Raw genomic sequence first — 23,799 nt, forward strand, 5'->3', positions numbered from 1 at the left:
TTGAGCGTATCTTTATTGCAGTTGGTAGCCACATCGGTTGAGTGAAAGAACCGATCCTTCCAGAACATCTATGCTCATCTTATTGCCTCTATTCTTGCTAAGATTCTTCGAGCCTCTAGTTTTATGGACAACAAAGCCCTTCAATTTCCCCAAGCCCTAGTAATTATGCCAACAAGGAGAGTGAATCATGTGATTGCAATCTTCAGCTAAATGTGTAGTGTTACCTTTGCAGGGCATCTAGGAGTCCTCCTCGGGGAGCAATATAATTGCAGCTCACCCAGGATTCAATTGTGAGAGTGTTGGAGGGATTTTCTTATTGTTTGCCTGACTGCACCAGTAGCCTCAGCCTTATAGGATGTCAGAGCACTCGAGGTAAAATGTATGGGAAAGTGGAGACGTGATCAGAGGTCAGCTCTGCGGGAGGTGTCTATGAATATGCTTTTACTGTTTAATCAAGTTGCCGATTTGCTTCATACTCAACTGGCACCATCAAAAGAAACAACTATCTAGCTTGCTTTCTGTAACAAATGCTGGGCTGTACGCTCCTGGGCTAAAATGTGTCTTCTTTGTTTGTAATGTCAGTGCTCTGATAATTGTGGAGAAAAAAATAGTACACACACAATCATATAAAAGGGGTTCTCCGACTTGATATTTAAAAATCCAAATCTGATTTTTAGATAAGGTCAAGACCCAGTGAAGCTAGTCCTTTTTGATTAAATTTGCTCACAACCATTATAAACTGGTTGTTTGCTTTAAAATGTTTGCTTGTGAACTTTAGCTGCTGTATATTACAGCATGCCCTGTTTCAGACTGAAGTTTGATTTAAATATGTTGATTACCTTTCATGCCTCAAGAATTACAATGTCTTTGTTTTCTTACAAGAGCAATTAACTAAATTTAAATTGCAGAAACACATCTAACTGATTATATTTCTACAAATTAGGGTAATCTCTTGTTTTTTTTTCTTTTCCACAATAAAAATGTTTTTTTAATTAATTTATTTATTTGTTCTTTGGATTGATTTTTAGCAAATTACAAATATCTAAAACTCTTCAAATACTTGTTAACAAAAATAAAAAATACAGTAAAAGGCCTTCAGTTCAGCATGTTGGCAACTCCCTTTCCCAAGGGCTGGTATCTAGCTTGTTTTTGTTGTTTCCCTACTTAAACACACTTGATTTACCTGGTCAGCAGTTCATCAGGCTCTGCAGAAGCCTGCTGAGTAAAGTGGTGAAGTGTATTTTCCCTGATGATGGGGCAGTACATACCTAAATTATTGCAAGCAAGCGTTTTTTGTTTGTTTTTGAGTAAGACCATGCCAATGGATGGCCAGTTGGGTCAAAAATCCCAGGGAGTGCATCTTTCGAATGAGTACTTTGTCAGATTGTTTAACCTACAATGATGATGATGAGGATGAGGATGGTGATGATGATGACGATGGTGAGGGTGGTGATGATGATGATGATGATGATGATGATGAGGAGGATTATTAGGAATATTTTGGTGTGATCATGATGATATACCCATCTGGAATAGCTTCATTTGCTAACATCGCCTTCTGCTCACCCAGCTACCAAGTCTATAACACTCCCATCACTTCCACTGATGTGCTTTAATGTAGGAGTTAGCCGGAAGCGAGACAAATGCTAACTCAATAACTCTGTATCCATGACACTTGCTGGTTGTTCAGGTCACCACATGGTTCTGGCTAATGATGCCGCATTCTCTTGGTTGAATACTGCTCCGCAATAATCTGTTAAAGGTGTGATTTCAGGAAGCCTGCAACAGATCCAATCCACATTAAATTTTATGGTGCTTATGGATTTCATAGTATGTGGGCTGGGAATGGATAAACTTGTCTTTCAAAGATGATGATGATGATGATGATGATGATGATGATGATGATGATGATGATGATGATGATGGTGATGATGATGATGATGATGATGATGATGATGATGATGATGATGATGATGGTGATGATGATGATGGTGATGGTGATGATGATGATGATGATGATGATGATGGTGATGATGATGATGATGATGACGATGATGATGATGATGATGATGATGGTGATGATGATGATGATGATGATGATGATGGTGATGATGATGATGATGATGATGATGTAATGGGATGGTGATGTTGGTGAAGAAGAAGAAGATGATGATGAGGATTATTAGGAATATTTTGGTGTGATCATGATGATATACCCATCTAGAATAGCTTCATTTGCTAACATCGCCTTCTGCTCACCCAGCTACCAAGTCTATAACACTCCCATCACTTCCACTGATGTGCTTTAATGTAGGCGTTAGCCGGAAGCGAGACAAATGCTAACTCAATAACTCTGTATCCATGACACTTGCTGGTTGTTCAGGTCACCACATGGTTCTGGCTAATGATGCCCCATTCTCTTGGTTGAATACTGCTCCGCAATAATCTGTTAAAGGTGTGATTTCAGGAAGCCTGCAACAGATCCAATCCACATTAAATTTTATGGTGCTTATGGATTTCATAGTATGTGGGCTGGGAATGGATAAACTTGTCTTTCAAAGATGATGATGATGATGATGATGATGATGATGATGATGATGATGATGGTGATGATGATGATGATGATGATGATGGTGATGATGATGATGGTGATGGTGATGATGATGATGATGGTGATGATGATGATGATGATGACGATGATGATGATGATGATGATGATGATGATGATGATGATGGTGATGATGATGATGATGATGATGATGGTGATGATGATGATGATGATGATGATGTAATGGGATGGTGATGTTGGTGAAGAAGAAGAAGATGATGATGATGTAATGGGATGGTGATGTTGGTGAAGATGATGATGATGATGATGATGATGATGACAAAGACGGTAATGATGATGATGATGGTGATGGGATAGTGATGTATGTGATGATGATGATGATGATTATGATGATGATGATGATGATTATGATAATAAAGATGGTAATGATGATGATGATGATGATTAGGATGATGATGAGGAGGAGGATGATGAGGAGGAGGATGTGGTTGCAGATGATGATGATGTTGGTGATCTTGATGGTGATGTTGATGATGATGATGATGATGATGATGATTCAAATTCAAGTTCAAAAATACTTTATTATTCCAAAGGGAAATTAGAGTTTCAGTACACACAATTCTGAGATCAGACATACCTACATAGACACATGACAAGAATTGGTGACTGTGGTCAATTTGCAACCCGAGTCGCGCTACCGTAATAGATCAAGAGGGTTAATGTGAGGATAGAGTCAGGGGGAGGGAGAAAAAGGCACTTCAGAATTACCCTCAACAGAGAGGGCAGCTTTGCTATGCAACAAAACACCTCAGACAGATATGCACACAGACTTCAGACATTACACAACATAAGTGTCCACTAGGTGGGGAGGTAGGGTTGGGACTCCCCTCACTTCAGTGCGTGCAGCCGCATGGAGCAGCGCTCATCACCTCCGTTTGGACAGGAGAGGGAGATAATGGGTTAGAGAGAACATTGACTCCTAGATACGGTTCCACGGCCTTGATGATGATGATGATGGTGGTGATGATGATGCTGGTGACGATGGTGGTGATGTTGAGGGTGATGATGATAATGATAAATGATGAATGACCCGCACTTGTATAGGGCCTCTCAGAGTAAAGACTCCAAAGTGCTTTAAACTACAGCGTATCATTCACTCATTCACACACACATTCACACACTGGTGGGGATGAGCTATGATGTAGCCACAGCTGCCCTGGGGCGCACTGACAGAGGCGAGGCTGCCGAGCACAGGCGCCACCGGTCCCTCCGACCACCACCAGCAGGCAAGGTAGGTTAAGTGTCTTGCCCAAGGACACAACAGCAGAATTCTCTGTCCGGAGCCGGGATCGAACCTGCAACCTTCCGATTACTGGACAACCCGCTCAACCTGTTGAGCTACTGCTGCCCAGTATGATGGTGGTGATGATGATGATGATGATGATGAGGATGATGATGGTGATGATGATGATGATGATGATGAGGATGATGATGGTGATGATGATGATGATGATGATGATGATGATGATGTGGGTGATGATGATGATGATGATGATGATGATGATGATGGTGACGATTATGATGATGATGATGATGATGTGGGTGATGATGATGATGATGATAATGATGATGATGATGATGATGATGATGATGATGATGGTGACGATGATGATGATGCAATGGTGATGGTATTGATGTTGGGGTGGGTGATGATGATGGTGATGATGATGATGATGATGATATGGGTGGTGATGATGATGATGATGATGATATGGGTGGTGATGATGATGATGATGATGATGATGATGATGATGTGATGATGCTGGTGATGATGATGATGCTGCAGATGATGATGATGATCATGATGATGATGATGATGTGATGTGACTTTGGTTATGATGATGATGATGATGATGATGATGATGTGATGTGACTTTGGTTATGATGATGATGATGATGATGATGATGATGATGTGATGTGACTTTGGTTATGATGATGATGATGAAGACGATGGTGGTGATGTTGATGGTGATGATGATGATGAGGTGAGAAGCTTGCATATCCAAAAGGGGTGCTGATAGATTAGAGGGGGTTCGATGCTGATTCTCCTATGTGTGACATCACAAGAAGGGACATTTTCAAACATTTCATAGAAGCATCCGATTCATGACAGTAAAATCTGACAGAAAATGAATGGATGTCTGTCGTCTGAAGCTCAGCTCTGACTTGACCAGCTGAGCCAGGGGTTTGTGGGCTTTTTGTGCCCTGAGTTCTGCCTTCATGGCATTCATTCCTTCTAGAGACCACTGAAAATGTATTGATTAATCTAGGTATCCACACCTTTTAGTTTCTCCTAAACTTAGCTGGTAACCATGCCAACAATTATTTCTTAAGTCAGCATAAAGTTGTACTTTCTGCAGAGCAGTGCAGGAATAAACTTTGGAAAAAATAAACATTTTCCAAGTGCACAGTACAAGTACAAGTAGAGGGTACACTCAAGCATCTAAACAGTCAGTGAGCTTGTTTTTGGCTTAAATACACTTCAACTATTGCACATAGAATTAATTATTTAAGCTAGTAACCAGAGTTAAGAGAGGTTTGCTATTAAACTCCAAATAGGAACATCGTAAAAGGCGGTAAAATGTCAAACTAACAGAGATAGCTTGATGAAAAATATCAGCCAGAAGTAACTCCTCTCTCTTCAGTCAATTCAACAATTGTGATAGCAGCGATTTAGAACCATTCAGTCCATGAAAGCATCTAAACTCCAAGCTTGAGGGTGGCAATCACCTTCAAAGTTGCTTAAAGTGTCTCAGTGTGGCCATTTATTTTATGCCCATTTATACTCTCGCCTTGGTGCAAACCACAGCAAACAACAGCAGTTACCTAGGAGCAAAAAATATAGTTCTCCTTGACTATCTCTGTGGGATCATTTGAGCCATCACACAAGCTGGAAATGACCCTGGGAGGTTGAGCGACAGTTGTGAAGATGAAAGGCATCAAGCGAAATGTTGTGGCAACTTCACTCTGGGAGGGAATGTGCTTTTAGTGTAATGGCGCTCGAAATACCAGCGCCGGACTGTCATATCAGTCACTCCAAGGGTAGGAAACTGCATAAAAGAGGGATAGTCTGAATTCCACAGCAGTTATGGCCTGGTTTATGAACACTTTTCACAGAAAGGTTCGGTGAGCGCTTTCTGCTCTATGCAGACAAAAATAATTTATTTATAAAATTGCAAATATAAAGAACGATCATCCATTTGCATTTAAACAGGCCCAAAGGGTAGAGTTGTGTTTTTACTGGGCAGAAACAGGAGCTTTTTACGTATTTAACACCCAAGAGACCAGCTCAAGCTCTAATTCGCCTAGTGGCACCTCCAGGCTGCTGATCTCATCCCTGCACAGCTCTGGCTGGAAACCATTAATAGAAATCAGAATATTCTGGAATGGGTGCAGCCTGTTGTGATGTGTGTAGCAAGGAGAAGGCAGGTGTCATTACAGAGGGTTGCCTTTAAACCCTCCGCCTTTACATGTCCTCTGGCTGGTGTGTTCCATGTGACTACCTGGGCAAATGTTGGGTAAAGAGAAAAACCTTTCATGCGTTTTGTTTGCTCTATCATCTGAAAATTCAACTTTTTACAAACATTTTACATCTTGGGGGACAAACAACTAAAATCTCATTAGCCTCATTAAGTAATATCATTTGGTAACTAAAAATGTTAGAAACGCATGGACTGGGAAGTGATCAGAAGATCCAGAATTCTGGTTTTGGCTTTTTTCAAACGTGTAAATGACTGTAGCACAAAGTGTTTCCTGTCGTAGCTGAGAAGAACACAAAGTACTGCAGTGGTCAGTGTCACACTGACTGATTAAGGTCTCTGCCTGGTAAACATACAAGAATTAATTAATCTAGTAAATCTGTGAATTTACTCTTTTGAACTTTACCACTTTGCTAGTAAAAATCTCAACAAAAACTGGCTACAAAAGCATTTTGGCAATGACCCAAAACACATTTGTTTAGAGAACTGATAAATTATGGAGAGTAAATATTGATGGATCTCCAATTTATGGAAATACTTTTATTGAACAGTTTAATACAGAAAACCACCTGGAAAAAGTAAAAATCAGAACTTATTCTAAATACTCTGCTTTTATGAGCACAGATAAAAATTAAACAATTAGCAATGTAATTTTTAAAAATGGAAAGAAAAAAAGAAGATTGTGAGGGTTTCAACATGTCATTCATAAAAACATTATAGAACGTTTTGCTAAACCTCCTGTCTGTAATTGTAATAAATCATTTAAAATAAAAAACACAAACAAAATAAGAAAATGTCATTCAGGTAAAGGAAAACAATTAGCCCACAACACCGTGTATGAAGTTGTTCCAGAGCAGGAGAGCTCCTTCAGTGGCTGACTGCTGCATCCTATGGAGGAACCTTGCTGATATAAACCATCACTGCCTCCCAAAAACATCCCTGCTGCATTTTACCATTTACACAATCATGTTTTTTTCTTATTTGCATTCAAATTTCCATTCATTCATTCAAATAATATTAAAAAAAACTTCATAAATACATGAAAGGTTCTCTACAAGGACTCGGCTCCCATCGCTCACTTTGAAAACACGTTCAAAAGGTTCAATTCATTCATGAACATCGTCACATCAATAAATGACACCTATATATATATAGCTGAGGCAGCTTTGGAATATTGTTGGAAAGCCAGCAGCTTTATTTATATTGCACATTTACCAATTCAATGTGCTCCCCATAGCAAGAACATGGCAGCACAATTAAAATACACACAAATTAATTTCAGATTTAAGAATTTAATAAAAGAATAAATGGTGAGTAGTTGCAGTGCAGAAGCAGTAGCATAAGTATTCATCAAAAGGCAGATGAATGCATGAAAGTTCTAAGTTTTGATTGAAAGAGGTCATATCATGGAAAATCCCCTTTTTGGAGCTTTGTACCATGTGACATTGTCATTTTCTCATGAGAAATATCCCCACATCTGTTTTGGCTGCATTCAGGCATTTTCCTGCCTCAGCTTCATTTTGGACCATGAATAGATTTTTCCTGCATCCAGGAGAAAGTAGCCCACTTGCATCATCAGGCATTTATCCTCCTCATGAATCTCAGTTCTAAAACCTGGATATTCTGTAGATATTCTGTCAATTTACTTCTACGTTTGGGACAAAGCACCATGGTAAAAAACATGCGTCCTGTATTTTTATTTAGTTAGTTATTTTTTCCTGTCTACAAAGATGCAGCTCAGGATATATGTGTTAGGCGACCATTGTTTTGTAGCAGACTGGTTAGAGTGCCAGTCTGGTGTGAGTTTAATGAAAGTTCACCTCCCAGTCATGGCAGTAGCTGTTTGTTATTTTCTTTTATTTATTTATTTATTTATTTATTTATTTATTTATTTATTTATTTATTGCTGCACTTGCCAGTATGTTGTCTTGAGCCGTTTATTGGTAAAAGGAGTAATCTATATATATATACATATATATATATATATAAAAAATTTTTCTTTACTTTTTTGTTTATTTAGCCAGTGTGAGTCCATGTCAGGTGAGCAGATATCAGCTGCCTGGAAATTATGAAATTCAATATTCTTTAAAGACACTTTTGCAGAAAATAATCAATAAAACTAAAATATCCATCCATTTGCTATGCCCGCTTATCCACTCAGGGTCACAGGGGGCAGGTGCCTATCTCCAGCCGTCTCTGGGCAAGCAGGTGGGCTACACCCTGGACAGATTGCCAGTCCATTGCAGGGAAACACAGGACAAACAATCAAGCACACACACACACACACACACACACACACACACACACACACACACACACACACACGCACGCACACACACACACACACACACACACACACACACACACACACACACACACACACACACACACACACACACACAAGGACAATTTAGACAGACCCGTTAGCCTGACAGTCATGTTTTTGGACTGTGGGAGGAAACTCCCGGAGAGAACCCATGCATGCACAGGGAGAACATGCAAACTCCATGCAGAAAGACCCCAGGTCAGGAACCCAGGACCTCCTTGCTGCAAGCTAACCATTGCACTGTGCAGCCCTAAAATTAAAATATAAATAAATGAAATTGGCTTCAGATGGCTAAATAATGACTTGGCGACACCAGGAGTTGAACCTGCGATAGCACATGGCAAAACGAGACAAAAGGAAGGTGCTTAAACCGCTGACTACCAAAGCCAATACAACAGCAGACTGGCCTAAGATGCTGTTGTAGGTGCATTTTGTCGGAACTGGCGTGGGCGGAGCTTCACTGAAACAAGTTATTTCCAGGTATAGATTCAGGTTTATGAAAACAACTCGTATGACATCTCAATAGTGCCAACGGTAATGTTTTATCTTGAATTGTCTACCGCTACTTTCAAAGATGCGTAATAGCGTGATATTAGATTTAAATGTTACTAGAGTTGGGGCACATTTGAGGTGATGATGAAGCTGATTCCATATGTGAGCTGCATAGTAGCTAAAAGCAGCTTCACCCTGTTTGGTTCTGACTCGGGGTTGTACCAGCTGACTGTCTTCTAAGGATCTCGGAGCCCTGCTGGGCGTAGACACAGGAAGGAGGAAAGGGACTCAAAACATCACAGAAATTGTTTGGCAGGGAAATGATTTGACAGTAAAAAAGAAACAAATCCAAACAAAAAACATAATATTTAGAAACACAATAACCCTTCAAACCTCACAATAAATGGTGTAGAAACTGAAAGCGTAGATGAAAACAGCTGACGAACAGGATGAGCTGCAAACCGAATATAGACAATGTTTTCTTTAACGTCTAAAACAGGAACGACTTCAACAAAATCTCAGAGAATATCTTGAGCAACATCCTTTTTCTCTCTAAATCAAACATGCAGACTTCTGCATCAGATGTGTGGAAACATGCACTGAACTCATATTCATGAATAATAATAATAATAACATCAGACTCAGATTTCCGTTAAATGAACAACCATAACCGTTGTCCAGGACAGGCTGCCATTTTGGTCCCAAGGAAAGGGGGAAAATCATAGAGGACGAAGAAAAAGTGCTCCCCAAAGCTGTGGTAAGAAGACACAGAGGAGCACTAACACCAGCTCTGTGTACTGTCACAAATATGCAAATCCTCTCGGCCGTGTGAGGACCCTGCTGCAGCCATCAGTCACATCTCATGCGATTTCACCGAGAACACAGTGTGCAATTAGACTGTGTATCTCGCAATATACATGAGTGTGTCAGGAGATTATCGCTGTAAAATCTTTCAAATAAATCACCTTGGAGATAATTACATCACATCATCGCCATTAAGCCTCTGACATTTCCTTTTATTCTTTAATGTGGGCATAATGAAATGCTAACATTAAATTCAGCGTGCTTCTACCCAGATGATAATCGACTAAATGGGTAATTATGATTTAATTGGATGGCTGGGAGCTGCGAGGGCTCAAGGGCGACCTGCGCTTGGGATTGTTCTTGTAAAAGGATCCCCCGCGCTCCGCGACGTGGCCTTCATTGAGCTGTCAGGAGATGATAGGGTGGGGGGGGGGTTGAATCCAGCCTGCCCACCTCCAACGTTCATGAGATCGATCGCACCACAGCTTCCTTCTAAGAGAAACCCAACCACCATGGCTCCTCCAATTACCACTGATGGGCCCCATCTTTCCATATGAGTAGGTGTCGGAGCCATGCGGCGCCGAGCCGAGCCAGGAGCCGGCGGAAGAGAAAAAGGATAGAGTGGCCCGCTTTAAATGAAAAGAGAGACAGAGCAGAGAGGAAGAAGGGACGTGTTGACAAGCATGCAAAACCTCCATGTTGAACTTCGCCAAGACGGATGTCGAACTTAGACCCCGCTTGCATTATTAATATTGACCACTTATAGGAGAATAAAGGAGCATTTACTCACCAACTGACATTACTGAATTAATCATAGAGTCATGCTAAAAAGGCACTGGTGAGTTCTCTTTCCTAACAAACCTGCCAATTTTCTCTCCAGTGACAGGTGTCCTCACTGGGGAAAAGGTCGCCCGCTCTGTCATTACCTGATGCACCATCAACATTTCAACAACAGCCAGGGTCCATGTTTTCCTTCTTCTTTGGTGCAACGAATATATTTCTGTCCTGAATCTAAATTCATGACGGAGTTTGTTGAGAGGGAATATTTTAGAAAGTCTGGGGAGTTATTTCAGTCAAGTAAAGCAAATGTCTCACCATCTGTGGGTGTAAATATACGGATAAAACACAGCCTCCATTGCAAATTCTGTGGAAAATCAGAAATTGCTACAGCGGCTGCCTTTCCTCTCCTGTCCTCTCCCCACGGGCGTGCAAATCTGCATGCAGAATGCATGTTGCTGTGGGAACATGTGTGCTTGTGTGTCTCACAGCTCAGTCCTACAGAAACGTCTAAGGTGAAGTGGGTAAGAGTTGGTAAACGTAGTGCTTTTAAGCTTAATATATTACCTCTACTTATGACCCATAAGCTGTGATATTCTATGTATATATATAAATTCGGCTTCTATATAAATATAGAATATCAACCTGCTTGGCCTTTGGATGTTTAATCAGATGATTCCAGGATTCTTTGTTTATTCGGGGATTGTAGAACACTTTGTGTTGATTCAAGAAAAGAGTCAGGTTTATAAAAAGTAAGAGTTTATTTTCCAAACAATTAAAACATGACAAGTTAACTAATATTTACTGTGATGGATGGATCTAGGTGGATGAAATGTGGCGTACGGTGCCTATGTGTGAATACGATGTTATCAGAACGTTCGTATCTAGAAGAACTGAGTTCTGCGTGTAAAAGGGAAGAATTTGGTTTGCGTTAAGCTATGAAGTTGATTCTTATCAAAAAGGCATCAGACGCAATCTGTCATGTCTGCATACCCCAAGTGGAGACTCTCTTTTGGATCCGAGATGTCAGGGGGTCGGGTTACCCAAAGGTACCAAAGTCTGTAGGAAAACCGCAGTACGACCAGATCAGTCCAGAGTCGTCTCCGGGTCACGACAGGTTGTAACTAGTTTGCGTCTCAGATGGATTCTTAAGTAATCCTGCATCAGCTTTGTTCTGCAGGAACCGTTTGCTGTGTCAGCGGTAGGCAGCTTTTAGCAGGGTTTTGGCAGCTTGCCAAAAATGCTCAGGGTTAAAGAGGCTTCGCTCCGGACGGCCGTTTCGGAGCGTTCTCTAGAACTGAATGCTGAATGATGGAAAGCTGGAATGCGACTACTGAATCACCTGCGTGATTCTGTTTTAATATTCTCATATTATGACTTATTTGGCCAATCGGAGTGCGCCATGTAAAGGAATATTACCAAGAAAACCTCAGATGTCACGCCTCCTTGAGATACCGGATGCTCTGATCGGGGTAAAGAAAATCCATGTGTCATGAGTTTAACTTCACTTTAACTTGCCCTTGTGTCTGAGCGCGGGTGACGATTGCCTTGTCATATCAAGCATTACTGATTACCGTATATATAAATCATTTTTTTTTCATTTCAATAATCCAAGCATGGATTAATGAAACATTATTATTATTATCCACATAACATTTGTTAATTTCATTTCATGAAAACGTTCGCTTTATTGAGATAGTGGGCACTCCTGCGGTGTTATCAGAGAAGGCTTTGTTTGGGAACACAGGCTGACAACGCGTTCTTCCTGAAATGCCAACAAGGTTGCAGTATCCGTCTGGCTTGAAGGAAGATAGAGTGTAAAATCCATGTTAGAGGATAGAATTGGGTCTGCGGATGACCAGTGGCCTGTAGGTCAATGTGTAGGTGACAACTGACCATTTCTGGACATTACAAGTGTGAATTTGCAAAAGCTGTCACCGCTAAACACACACTTCTGTCTCTGCTACTTTGTTTTTGCACTTTTGTGTTGATTGCTTGTTTCGCTTTCTTTTTTCATCTGCTTCAGACGAAACACTTTAAAAATGTGTGTAGAATGAGTGCTGGACAGTTCCACTTTTCCTCTGATGAGTTACATTAGCAAGTTCAGAACAAATCAATACCAACACAGACCAGTCCGTGTATTCTCCCTCCAACCACTCCGCTCTTTTCAGACGTTCTCCATCAGTCCACCCGTCAATCTATCCATCATTGTCAGAAGCACAGACTGACATGGTCAGCCCACGTTCGAGCCGCCACAGTCGGCTGCACGGCATGAACTCGTCTGGAAGTGTGCACGCACCCACGCTTGTGCGATTAAGTGTTGGTTGTCTGTTCACAGAGCAGAACAAGACAGAACAGCGGTGGAACAGTGTTGGAGGCAGCAGCTGCTGCTCCTGTGTGCAGTTTCTGCTTGGATTATTATGTCCAGCATGGACCAGTTGCTTTTGAATCGTAGTTCACCAGAATAATAAAAATCACAACTGGATAATAAATCTGGCACTACTCAGCAAAGGGAATAAAACAGGTGGTTTCTGTTTGACTTTGCTGTTTTAATATATTTTGAATCTGTCAAAATTTTACTTAAAGGTCCCAATGTTGGTGAGCCCAATAAAAACTTTTTAAATGATTTCATTGGCTTTTTTCCAGATGATCATTATCTTCTGGCTGTTAGTGTGCACTCGCTCCATCGGGATCCCATTTATACTCCTTGGAGTAACCATGGCTTCACATGTTTTCATTTATTTTCAGTCATGTGGCCTACTAGTTGTAGCGGCACCACCTTATAAACTAATGAGTCCTGCTGGAGAGTGTCCTCTCTGAAATCACCTGCAACATTCTCCTTTCATTCTTAATTCGACACAGTTCCATCTTTGTATCCTCTTTCATGTATCACTTTTGAGCCACTTTGTCAGTGTTTTAATACCTTTTAAATCATTTTGACATGCTCCATGCAGATTATATGTCTTTGAAATCATTTTGCTGTCATATTTCTGCAGCTGTGTTGGACGTAACGTACGGTAGATACAACTCAAACTCCATGAAGTTACACCATCGGTGGTGGAGTGATTTATTGCTCCCTGTCATGCTCAAGGAGCAGGCGCTCCGTCTTTTGATACCTTTCTAGCTTTGCCTGAGTTAGTCCAACACATCTCCATAACTAGCAGTAATGCACGCTGAATGGACAGCTGCCATGCCAGCTGATTTATCTGTCTGCACGGCACAATAAATGAAACAGCTGTTTTCCTCCTGTGAGTGACCTTGTAGCTTGATTTTCATCACATGGCTTTAAAAAAATCCATTCTTTCCTCCTTTGTTGTGGTTTGAATCCTGTCTATTTTAAATCCTAGAGCTCTAGTCGTGTGGCTGCCCGTCTGTTTAAAGGCCATTCCCCAACATTTTGAGATGATTACGTTCCCCCTTCAAGACGACCCAGTTGAACTGAGGTTAAGCCAGTGGCAGACCTGCAGCCCAGCATGCCTGCTGGATGGCATCCTACCAATGGGCCGTTAGACCTTTTCTATTTCCTCTTGTGGCATCAGCTGCTCTGTCCTCCTCCCTCACAACCACAGTGGCTGCCCACCAGTGCACTGGCAGATGAGGCCTGCAGAGGAAGTCTCATCAATAATGGAGAGCAGTAGCTCAGGGAGTCACACAGAGGAATTGTGGAGCTGGTGTTTATCTCATTTCTCCCAAATGGACAATTTGAAATCAAGTTCTCCCCGAAGGACACGGATAAGAGAAGGGCAACTGTTATTAGCAGATTGGCTGAGTAAATGGCTGCTTCGCCACGAGCTGGGCCATTTCCTTAGAGCTTAATGGACATTTTTGTGGTCGTTTTCCCACGGCAGAGGGCAAATTAAACAATTAATAATTATCTTACGGTTTATTTCAGTATTTCTCACTGACATCTGGCAAAAGAAAGGTGATGAAGCTTTTGCTTGTGCGCGCGTGCGTGTGTGCATGCGTGTGTGTGTGTGTGTGTGTGTGTGTGTGTGTGTGTGTGTGTGTGTGTGTGTGTGTGTGTGTGTGTGTGTGTGTGTGTGTGTGTGTGTGTGTGTGTGTGTTCATTTGTGTCAGTAATTCAACTCAACAGGTGAAACTAATATGTGAGATAAACTTGTGCCACATATTTCAAACTTCATTTGTTATAACTGTGATAATTATGGCCTACAACTTATGAAAACCCCACATTTAAAGTCTCAGAAAATTAGAATTTTTAATATTCTAGACTCAAAGGGTCATACCCTAATTAGCTAATGAATCCAAAACACCTGCAAAGGGTTCCAGAGCATTTAGAACAGTGGTTCCCAACCTTTTTCCCAAGGGACCCCGTTTTTTACCAGTAAAATTTTTGACAACCCATTCTCTCTTCCAGTACAAACAATTTTAACAAATGATAAAATTGTTCACGCACATTTTAATATGCTTTGACTCAATAGATAACAGTAATAGTAGGCTCCAGTACAGAACAAAGTCATTAACAAAACCAAACAGAGCATAATGTGCTAATGTACTTTTCTGAACACATTGTTTCTTGTAAACACTGATAAATCAATCATTCCTTTCAATAAACGTTTGACACATAAAAAATACACTGAGCAAAATGTACTTAAATGTGTATATTACTGTTTATACTAGATTAAACGCTGTGATTAATCAACCAGTCCTATCTTTAATGAACTTTTGACACTTGAAAATAAAACAGTGAGCTGAGCAAAATGTTCTTAAAAGTGTGTTACTTTTTCTGTACTAATTATTTCCTGTCTTAATATCAGTAAACTTTTCACTCATGAAAAAAAAGTGTGAGCAAAATGTAGGCTATTAACAAGTAATAAATGAAGTTTTAACCCCTTAAAGTGGAGAGGTCCTGGCGACCCACTGAGGGGCTTTGGCACCCCCTTGTGGGGGTCGGGACCCCCAGGTTAGGAACCACTGCTTTAGATGGTCTCTCAGTCTAAAATAAATTAAGGGAAAAAAAAGACTTTTGCACAGTTTTCTAATTTTTAGAGTTATCTCTATCTATTCATGTCTCAAAGACGTGCTCAAGTCTAAATCATCCAGAGTTGATGCCAAAGCCGTTTCAAACAAGAACCGCTCCTGAGCCGACGCCATCTTTGTTCTTCTCTGTCACAGCCCTGGTGCTAAGCCTGTCCAGCGCTGTGATTGGCTGTGATTGGCCTGACCTGAACTTAACCGAGTCTGCCAGTAGTAAACCTGCTGAGGCCACAATGGAGCGTGGCTACGGTTGGTCTAGACTTCTAGGTTAGTAGTGTTTAGCTGCATGGCTGCACTAGAAAAGGCAAAAATCTTCAAGTGTTCTACAAACTCTACGTTCTCAGTGTTTATCTCCTCTCACAGATGTCCAAATACAAACAGAAAAATCTGTCACACTCACAAGAACTGACAATGGCCCGCTGGCTGTTGCAGCATGGCAGCATCTCCTCCCAGCTGCCATTCTGCTCATTCCCCTTTTTTTTTCAGTTTTTTTTTTCAATGCCCTTCATTGTTTTGTGGGAAGAGGAGGCCCATTCTTCCTCACATCTCTCTCGTGCTCCTGTTTCTCCAGGGACAGGCTCTGAGGACGTGAAACTGTTGGGAGGGTTTGGACGTCACCCCCTTGGCACGTCTTCCGCTGCTTCTGTCCACTCTCACCACGTCCCAAACGGCATTATTCCTGGTCGGAGCCCCAGACAAAGACTGGTGACAGTATCCGAAGGCACAGACACCAGGAGGACGGGAATACCCTGGAGAAGAGGCCTGGCAGAGCACCGTTGTTTGTGAGTATTGTTTCATTCTTGGAGAACACATCTCCATACAAATCGCCAGAATGGATTTTTTTCCTTCTAAAATGAGAAGAGCTCATAACTTGAGTGAACACTAAATGAAAGATATTGATTTCTTTAGTTGAAACAGTGAAAATACATCCGGGATGTTATATTTTTCTCTCCACTGCATCAGGATAGCCTTGTTATCTGTGCAAACTGTCAGACTGACCTTGAAGATCTGGCGTTCTGTTCCTCTGACACCATAGGTATTCCTCTTAATTCCAGGAAAGTGGAATTTAAATCCTACAGTGAAAAATGTTTGGTGTCACGATTCCAAAGTCCCTTTTTGTACTTTACTGTCAAATAAAAGTCACATTTTCTGCAGAATATCTTGGAGAGGAATTAGACAAAGTGACGAAACGCGTACCTCCGCAGCATCCGTGATGTCTATGATGCTATCAGAGATTTATTTACATACGACACGTGTGTGTGTGTGTGTGTGTGTGTGTGTGTGTGTGTGTGTGTGTGTGTGTGTGTGTGTGTGTGTGTGTGTGTGTGTGTGTGTGTGTGTGTGTGTGACAGAATGAGAGGTAAAGCAAGACTAAATAAATAATCTCAAGTTGAGAAGGTGGTAATTGATTAGATTGACAGGTTGGAGAGAGAGGGAGTGAGAAAGCGATCGGGCTGTTAAATCCCCCGTAGGTTCTGTTGTCTCCTCACTCCTCCAGAGAAGATATTGGGTTTGTCTCAGTGGAAAAACATCGAGTGAGATGGATCTAAACTTTTAGAGATTGTAATGCTTTTGCACAGTGGAAACATGACCTAAGCAAAGCAGGTGAGCACACAGATCTGTAGATATTACAGACATCAGCAATGAAGCCGCTACAACATATAGCTAAAGGCTTGTTAAACCCACAGTTATAAAATAATCTGCAAAAGCGTGGCAGGGAATGTGATATTTTCCTGGTAAATACAGATCCAGTCATGAACCATCTGACCTCATGGGTCCAAAAAATAGATCCCACCATCTTCAGCTGTGAGACTAGAAGACTGGTCTACAGAGGGGTTTGTGGTCCTCTGAGCAGGGCTGGATTGTGACTGCAGAGGCTCTCAGGCACAACGTGCTTATAGAAAAGCCAAAGATAAAATTCTGGTGAGCGAGTGACAGTGTTTCATAGAAGATGAGCAAACTTGAATAATCGTGTTTTTGTGGTGTTCTTTTGGTGGCCCAACTATGACAGTATCACCATTTTGTCAATGCCTCACAATCGTTGTGCCAGTAGCTCGAGGTGTTGAGCACCTCTGAAATTTGAAGACAATGCTGGGCCTGTGTCCATAATAATAATAATAATAATAATAACAATAATAATAACACATTTTATTTAAAAGCGCCTTTCTGGTCACTCAAGGACACTGTACAGAATAAAAACACATAATGCCTATTGATGTGTCCTACTTTGCCCTTCGAGACAGCAAAATGTCCAGATAATCAGCTCTGCAATGGGGGTAAACATTTGTACTTCAGATATTAGGGAGATGTTTCCTTCGACAGGCATTTTAAACTTGCAATAGCAAATCTGCAAAACAGGCTAGTTTTTAAACACAAACATAGGCACAAAATCCACCGTTGGCTATCATCCCTGAGCCACATCTCCCTGATGCTAGAAACCCACATTGTCAGAGTAAACGAGAGAGTGTTAAACACCAGTTGCTGTTATAGTCCAAACATCTTGATGTCCGTGACTTCAAATGGTGTTTTTCTTTTTGGGACTCTGGTCATTTGTCCTAAAGTTGAAGTGGTAGCAGTTGGCTGTTTCTCCTTCTCTGATGTTATTGAGCTGAGAACCTCTCACGCCAGTGGTGTTCTGCTGCTAAATGTGCAAAAGCATAATGAGCGGAGGACCCAGAAGTGTTGTGGTTCAGTGAGACAGAGGGCTGGATGGTCCAATCTGCTCAAATTTATGTTGTGAATTTACAATAAACACAGTAAGAATTACAATAATATACTGTGAAAATGCGTACAGCACATTACAAGGATTTGTTGTAAATGTGCAACTGTATACTGTAACTTTACGACTTCAATGACAAAGAAATTACTGTGAAATGACAGTAATTTCATGGGGAATTACAACCGTTTGCTGTACATTAGTACAACAAGACCCTGTACTTTTACTGTGTGTACTGTAAAATTCATGTACAAGTTGACAATAATTACTTGTCAAACTGGTATGAACCAGGTTTTTGGTGGGTGCAACCAGGCAAGCTTGATGATTGAAGTAGCTTAAACATATACTGTAGGTGCAATAAGATAGACCATTGAAAGGTACAGTTTACTGTTATTAAAAATAGCATGTGTTTAAGTAATCTGAACTCAGTTTGTTTAAGTAGAGTACTGATTGAACTTAATCACACAATTACAATAAGAAAGGAAACAGCTCAGTTGACTCAGGATTAACAACTGATGTTAACAATATAAAAACTTTTAAGTAATGTGAACAAGATTATTTGGGTTGAATCAAAATATGGGTTTATAGTGTTGTAACAAAGTAATTATGGATACATATCCAGTCTGCTTATTAAATATTAAAATAGCTTCACAGGGCACACTTCAATACAACATTTGACTGTAATAATACTGTTTAATGCTGTGAAATACTTGCATTTTTACTGTGTTGCTGTGATATTACAGACCTTGTTGTGATATATAACAGCAGGATTTAGATTGCAGGATTTTACTGTAAAATGAGAGTTAAATGCTGTGAAATCAAATGATAATGTAGTTCTTATAGGTATTCATTTAGCTCTTACAGGGAAAGTTGATTACAAGTTACTGTAAAATAATACAGTTACTTATTGTGAAATGCTGGTCATTTTTAACAGTGTTGATTTCGGACCAGGACGTATTATTGGCTGAGGTATTTAGACAAATGCGAGAGAAACACTTTTTTTATGTTTTTCTTTTTTTTAATCTCTACAATATAATTAGAGCTATATGTTAGATCTGTCCATCCATCCATCCATCCATCCATTTTTATCCGCCTATCCGTAGTCGGGTCATGGGGGCAGCAGCCTAAGTCGAGAGGCCCAGACTTCCCTCTCCCCAGCCACTTGGGCCAGCTCCTCAAGGGGAATCTTAAGGTGCTCCCTGGCCAGACTTGAGACATAGTCCCTCCACCGTGTCCTGGGTCTCCCTTTAGGCCTCCTCTCGGTTGGACGTGGCTGGAAACCTCACCAGGGAGGCGTCCAGGAGGCATCCTGACCAGATGCCCGAGCCACCTCAACTGGCTCCTCTCAATGTTAGATCCAGATAAGGATTTTTAATCGTAGCTTTATAGAGCCAAACACATTCAGTCCTTTTCTGATGACCTTTGACCTTTAGTCTGTTGACAGATAATCTGAGATGGAGTTGTCATCAGAAAAATAATACTTGCTCCGTAGATTATGTAAACTCTGGTAAACGAATGAACACTTTTGTTAAAAAAATAAAATGGTTCAAATGTACAACCTGCTTTTCTTCTTGACTATTTTCTTTTGCAGTATCTAAACATAAATAATCATCAATCTGTTCCAGTCCCTTGTTGTCAAGAACAGCTACGAAGCCAAAACCCTTTGCTGTGATCCAGTCAGTTCTTTCACACCTTCTCAGACAGAGTTTCTTCTTATTTCTCCTTCTCAAAGCAAATTCACAGCTTCAAAACCGTCAAACTGTAACAGGAAATTCAAGATATTTAATTGTTGGCTTTAATAACGTCTGGGTTTCTGTTTCTTCATAAGAGCATCTCCATTCTTCTCAGCTAACACGTTTGTAAACAGGAACGGTGTCTTATTTTTACATTGAAGTGGGAGATTTAAAACCTAATTTCTCCCTTTTTAATGCTGATTGATACTCATGGAATAAAACTAAAAACAATTAACTTTGTAATGCATTTTGCTAAAAGAATTGTTTCAGATTTAAATACATTTTAATAATCACAATGTGCAAAAATATTCAAAAACTACACAAAGTAATACAAATAAATCCACGTTTTTAAGTCTATTACAAACTGCTGCTGTTGTATTTCTGATGTTTGTGGGTTCACTACATTTTGCAGGACTCTGTTAGGTTATTGTTAGCATTACTCTGCACCAAATCTTATCTTCTACATTATTAATGCAATGCATGTGTAGCTTCCAGGCAAATCCTTTTGTCCTTGTGAGTCTGCAGCATGTGGCGAAAACAGTCAGCATTCAATAATTTCTTTATCAAAGCTTTATTTACTGTCTCTTCAGCAACTGTTAGATAAAAAATACATATGTCATTGCAATCCCAACCCCTTTAATTAGTGTGGGGTGAATCCACACCGACTAATCAACAAGGCAGCTTCTCATCATAGATTTAAAGACGGCCTTGATTGCTGCCAGGGTGAAATTAGCTCTCAATATCTGCACAAACACACACACACACACACATACACACACACACACACACACACACACACACACACACGCACGCACACGCACACACACATCGCCGTGGCTGCCTCTGTCGAGCTGTCACACACGCTGCGTCCTGAAGCACCAGGAGGCTGCAGATGACTTGAAATAAACGGAGAAGATGTCCTTTCCTGATCTGCAGCAAGCCACAGACACATCTACCCCCTAAGAGTGAGGGAGAGACAAGGAGGGAGATGGTTAAACAGAAATTGGGAGAGAAATGAATGAAGGAAAAAAGAGAAGTAAAGGAGGTGAGCGATAGAGGAGAAGAGAGGAAAGTTAATAAAAAGAAAGAAGCACTGACAAATTGCCCGAGAAAGAGGGATGGGAGATGATGTGGAGGAAGAGAAGTAAGAAGGAAAAGTGTGGAATGAAATTGCAAGGGGGGTGTGGTTGTGTGTGCGTGCCTGACAAAAAGATGAGGTGTGTGTAGGAGAGAGAGTTAACAGACACATGAGATGCTTCCTGACTGTCATGGTTATACAAGGAAAAAATAAAAAACTTTGATTTCTATTTAAACTGTTTTGAAAAGGATACAAACTCAGTCAGCTGATACTGAGTTGTGAAGTTTTGGTGTTTCAATATTTTCCACAACAGAGAAAAATGTTGTTGCAATTGGATTGAATAGAGGAAAAATAAGCACAACATGAGTTTTTTTTATTGCTGATGATTCACAGAACAAGCATTATTTACCAAGATGACTCACATCATTTAGAAACACCGGAGCATTAAAGGAGCTATGTGGAGAACACAGTGCCATCTAGTGGTGTAATTTTATGTTCTAAATAGATTTTGACAGGATTCCTCCAGGGGGCGAACTCCACCTGCTGCCAAAATTGAAGCTAAAACAGATGTGACACAACTGCAGTTCCCCTCTCATCCACTAGGTGCTGGCTCCAGAAAGGAGCAAGTTCCCATTGACTCCCATGTTAAAAATCACATTTTCAAAACAGGTAAAACATTTTTACAAGCTGGTTCAAATAAGCATTTCGCGTTCAATAGGTCAAGTTTACCATAATGACAACTGTGAGAGGGGTAAATTATTTTGTAACTTATCCATTTAGATGCAATTAAAGCTTGAAATTATGAATAATTAGTGGTGTGTCACTTTGACTGACACGTAGCAGATGAGCCGCCAGCACTGGCAGCTCTCTTCCTGCTTGTTCCAGGGAAGGCCTCAGCCTTGGCCTCACATTAAAAGTGTTACAGCCTAGAAAGAAGAAGTCATCAGAGTCGCTCAACTGCAGTTTTATGGCTGAGCACACCTGCTGACCTCCATTAGCTTTGATTAGCTCAGTTAGCTCATAGCTACATCGACTCAGTTTGATGGGTGCCAATCATCTGGCCCCACCCTCACAGCCTGGCCACACTAGTCTTGTGTCTACTCCATGACCCCATCATGCAGCATCATCTCATGGAGAAGGGGTTCTGCAATTTTTAGAATAATTTTAACCCCAAAAATGTTTGGATGAGTAAAACTACAGCGGCAGTCTGAATCTGCACAATCACAAGTGCCTCTTAAGACCTTCTAAAGAGGTTCAACTTTTGGTCAAAGCTATATATAATGACCTATTGCTGAATAATTGGTTCACATATTTCATTCTGAAGGTTTCAAAAGGCAAACAGTCTGTTGCATTTTTTTGTGGGTTTAACTAAATAATAAAAGTTGAAAAAAAAAGTTTCACTTCCATTCAACGCCCTCCATCTCATACAGAGCTCTGCAGCTTGAAACGGAATACATTCATATATATCCTGACCTAAAACTGCAGAACTTAATCAGAGCAGGCAATCGCACATCTCACCTCCAGGCATTTTTTTACTGTAATTGCATATTTTATTCTGTTTCACCGTCACTAGTCAACTCCAAGAGTCGCCTTGGAGTTACCCCACTAAAGACCTAAAACTGAATTTGAACAGAAACTATTTGGTGAAAAATCCCCATTTCATTTACGTGTTCCTGCAGATCAGGCAATCATTGACGACCCTGCCTAAGTTTCAGCTCAGTTAGCGCAGGTGAGCTCATTGCTCCTTTAGCCCTCTGTGGCAAAGCGCTTTTTGTTCAGTAATGACACGGACCTGCAGTGCAGAAGTATGCCTCCTTATTTCAATTTGAAGACATTAGCTACTGAATTATTCACAGATTAATGATCCATTTTAGAGCATGACACACAATTATTGTGCATGATTACTCACTAGCAAGGAAAATGAGCAGTTCAAAGATAATGACAAACACATTAGGCTTTTTTTTAGGAAGCACTTGAATGCATCAGTATTTACTTGGCATTGCCTCCTACACTACAAATGCATATTTGCCCTTGGCAGTTTTCTGTAGTGTTAATTCATACAAGGCCAGCAAGCATAAAAAAGACCAACCTTACGGTGAAAAATAGTCTTCATGAGTCATTTCTACAAGGCTTTTACACTTCAGAAATGTTCCATTACAAACACTCATTATTGGTATCAGAATTAATTAATGACTTAATTCACAACAAATATGTTGTTTGAATTAATGTTTTATTATCTGCAATGGCAAATAAAGCAAAACACTACGGAATAGGGCTAAAACTGAATGCATCAGCCAGGGCCAGATTAACACTTTGTTGTACCCTGGGCAACAATATTCAAGGGCCCCATCATAACGACCCAAGGATCACCATAATAAGGTCATATACAGAATATTTTACTGAAATATGCAGTAAATATACTCAATACTTGAAATTTTAACAGTCACCAGGTGTATTTTGATTTACAAATATTTAAATGCTCATAGAACTACAAATGCACTACTATGTTCCCTATCAAAGACACACACTCACATAGGATGCAATGAAAACAAAACACAACAGCATCTGTATAATCTGGTAAAATTGACCCATTACACTGAGTCTAAATGAATAAATAAGCAACCACTTTCAAACCATCATTTATTTAACAACACTTATTCCCAATAGAAATGTACTGAGTTGATAGAGCTATCACAGAAGACCACAGACAACACATCAAGGAAAAAAGAAATCTCATACAGAGATTTTGCAGTATCACTATTATCTACT

General features: G+C 40.4%; 1 protein-coding gene across 7 annotated transcripts in view; it reads left to right on the top strand.

The window, feature by feature from the left end:
* The window catches only part of b3gat1a (beta-1,3-glucuronyltransferase 1 (glucuronosyltransferase P) a), a 131,318-nt gene that overhangs the window by 38,863 nt on the left and 68,656 nt on the right, over positions 1 to 23,799 (top strand). For all 7 annotated transcript variants that reach the window (XM_015952032.3, XM_054742866.2, XM_015952033.3 and 4 more), the window contains exon 2: positions 16,075 to 16,285. The gene's annotated coding sequence lies outside the window, so the exon portion shown is untranslated. The remainder of the gene's footprint in view (positions 1 to 16,074; positions 16,286 to 23,799) is intronic.

The sequence above is a fragment of the Nothobranchius furzeri genome, chromosome 13 (genome assembly GCF_043380555.1).
Source record: "Nothobranchius furzeri strain GRZ-AD chromosome 13, NfurGRZ-RIMD1, whole genome shotgun sequence".
NCBI lineage: Eukaryota > Metazoa > Chordata > Actinopteri > Cyprinodontiformes > Nothobranchiidae > Nothobranchius > Nothobranchius furzeri.